This window comes from Elephantulus edwardii, unplaced genomic scaffold (genome assembly GCF_000299155.1).
Source record: "Elephantulus edwardii isolate Elephantulus edwardi_28Jun2011 unplaced genomic scaffold, EleEdw1.0 scaffold00012, whole genome shotgun sequence".
NCBI lineage: Eukaryota > Metazoa > Chordata > Mammalia > Macroscelidea > Macroscelididae > Elephantulus > Elephantulus edwardii.
Genome location: NW_006399762.1, coordinates 6,958,112 through 6,961,350, shown reverse-complemented (window position 1 = coordinate 6,961,350; position 3,239 = coordinate 6,958,112). Strand labels below are relative to the sequence as shown.

General features: G+C 40.3%; 1 pseudogene; it reads right to left on the bottom strand.

Moving 5' to 3' along the window:
- Positions 1 to 729: 729 nt before the first annotated feature.
- Positions 730 to 2,669, bottom strand: LOC102850500 (annotated as a pseudogene).
- Positions 2,670 to 3,239: the final 570 nt, after the last annotated feature.

The following is a 3,239-nucleotide window of genomic DNA, read 5'->3' as shown; positions in this document are numbered from 1 at the left end:
AGCATAATGTCCTCCAGGTTCAATCATTTTGTGTATTTCATGAGTTCTTTGTTTTTCAATGCTGCATAGTATTTCATTGTGTGACTATACCAGAGCTTCTCTAGCCATTCATTTGTTGATGGGCACTTAGGTTGTTTCCAACTCTTTGTTATTGTGAACAAAGCCACAATAAACATGGGTGAGCATATATCTGTTTGGGTGGCAGTTATGTTTTCTTTAGTGTATATTCCAAGTAATGGAATTGCTGGGTCAAATGGTATTTACACTCGCAACTTTTTGAGAAAGTTCCATACAGCCTTCTGTAGTGATTGCACCATTTTACACTTCTACGAACAGTGAATAAGGGTTCCAGTTTCTTCACAACCTCACCAGCAGCTGATGGTTGATGTTCTGTTAAATTTTGCTATTTGTACTGGGGTGAGATGATATCTCAGAGTTTTTTTTATTTGCATCTCTCTTAGAGCTAGGGATTTTGAACATTTCTTCATGTATTCTTCTTTGGTGAAGTGTCTGTTAATATCCGGTGCCCACTTTTCAATTGAGTTATTTACCTTTATCTTGCTGTGGTGCTTGAGTATTTTTCTCATTATTTTGTTTTTAAAAATGTTTATCACAATTAAAATTACACAAGTGAGAATCAATTCATTGTGATCAAAATAACAAATGTTTGCATCATATATACGTAGAACAAAGCTGAACAATATAGAAAATGTTTTCACATTTTGTACTTCAATCATCTTCTTCTTCTTCACTGATTAAGTACTTCGTATGCTTTTTATTTGCTTTATCATCATCTTCTGCTTTTCTCTTTCCAGAAGGTTCACCATCCTCATCACTGTTGAGTTTCTTTGCTTTGAGTAGTCTTTGAGCCTTATCGTCTTCTGATTCTTCATTGCTTTCTGAAGAATAGATTCTGGCTTGCTCCTCTTTTTCTAATGGCAGCCAAGCTGATGGACTCCTCAACTTCTTCCTCCTCATCGTACCTGTAAGGTTCTAGGTAATTGGCATTCAGCCCCCACTGGTGCTGCTTCTCTCGCATGCGGTGCTGCTGAGATTCCCGACAAATAGAAGCCCTCCAACATTCCTCCTCTTTCTTGATAATTTCTGTGCATTGACATTCGGGATCATGTCCAGCCGTTGGCAAGATTCTAATCTTCTGTGTTTTTGAACGTCTATCAGCAAGCGACAGCATCATCTTTCTGTGTGTGGCACTGTCTGTAGAGTGAGGTCTGAAGGTGTTTGGTTTTGAAGACGGCCTGTCCTTGTAGACCAGTACTTGGGTGTATGAACAGATGGTTGTGATCACCTTGAAGCTATGCTTTGTAAGCATCAAACACTTCATTGCCCAAGTGCAGTGACATGCTCCCGTCTGACCACTTGACTATCCTTGCATTGCTCCCTTTGATTTCATTTCCTTCATCATCTCAGTGTACCCTCCAAGTATTATATTTTCTACCTTTAACTTTAAGCTGGTTCTACCCTCTTCATCCAACATTTTCTCATCTTCAAATTCATCTTCATAATATTGATGATCAAAAGGTCTGGGCTCTACGCTGAGAAAGTTGGGCAGTTTAACAAAGTACAGGTCATTTCCTAAATCAGTGTTTACTTTGGCTATTTCTACTTCTATTCTGGTCTCAGGAATTGGCTTTTCCTCCTGTTGATCCTGAGGCAATCCATTTTCATCAACAGGCTGTCCTGGGGTAGGTAGTTTATCTTCTCCATCACTCCCTGAGGATGTATCATCTGCACCTCTAAACAGATGCATGGTTTCATTATTGTCTTTCAGCATCTCAGTGCCACTCCTGCTTCTGAATCAGAACCAACTGCATCCTTGCGTTTCATTCGTAAAATTTCATCTTCACTATCACTGCCTCTTGCAGAGTCTGATTTATGGTCCTGTTCCTCTTCATCATCTGAATGTCTGTGTTCTTCATCTGAGGCCTGAGGCCTTTCATCATCAGAATTTTGCATTTTCTCCTCATCAGATATCTGCAGCCATTCTTCATCGTCAGAATTCTGTTTCTTCTCATCATGATCAAAAGTTGCCAGCTGCTCATCATCAGAATTAACCTCCTCCTCAGAGAGCTGAAAGCTGAGGCCACTCCTCCTCGTCTGTGTTCTGCATTTTTTCCTCCTCTCATCTGAATTCTGCAGCTTATCTTCATCAGACCCTTGTGCCCTGTCCTCATCGTCAGAATTTTGCATCTTTTCATCATCTGACATCACTTTTATCTTCTCTGCCCCTTTTTTCATCATCTGACTGAGCTTTTTCAGAACCTTCTGCTTCTGAGTGATGGCTGCCTTCATCCGACCTACAACCTTCATCTTCATCGTCATTCTGGGCTTCTGACCCACTGTGCTGGTCTACATCTGAGGGGTCATTGTCTTCTCAGTCAGAATGTTCAGAAGCTTCCGATCTATTGTCTTCCAGAGTGATTATCACTCCCACTGTAATGAGAAGCTCCCTCATCCTCACTGTAGTCCCCAAACAGTTCTTTATTACGTGGTTTTCCTGAGTCGCCTCTCTCATCTTGGTCACTTTCAGAAGCATTGCTACTAGACGCAGCATTCTCTTGATCAGAATCTGAGTCAGACCCAGAGTCAGAATCTTTATATTCAGCCTCGCTTTTGGCATCGCTCCCAAAGACATCCTCCATATTTGCCATAGCCACACTCTACTGGTGCTTGAGTATTTTATAAATTCTAGATATAACTCATTTATGACATGTCATTACCAAATATTTTTCCCAGTCTGTGCCTTCTCTTTTTAGCCTGTTGGAGAAGTTTTTGGATGGACATAGGAATTTGATTATTAGAAGATCCCATTCATCTATTTTATCCTCTCCTGATTGTAGATTTTCCAGGATGCTTGGAAGACTGTTTATGTTGTGGATTAGAAATCCTAGAGTTCTTTGAAGCTTTTCTTTAAAGAAGTTTATAGTCCATGGTTTTAGTCCTAGGTCCATGGTCCACTTCGATTTGGTTTTTGTGTATGGAGTGAGGTGTGGGTCTTGCTTGAGTTTTCTACAGATAGTTTTCCAATTTTGCCAGCACCATTTGTTAAAAAGGCTGCCATTTCCCCACTTAACTGATTTCATCTCCTGTCAAAAATAATTTGACCATAGGTAGATGGGCAGATTTCTGGATTTTCAATTGTATTCTATTGATCTACGTGTCTGTCATTGTACCGGTACCACACTGTCTTGACCACCAAGCTGGTGTAGTAGGATTTGAAA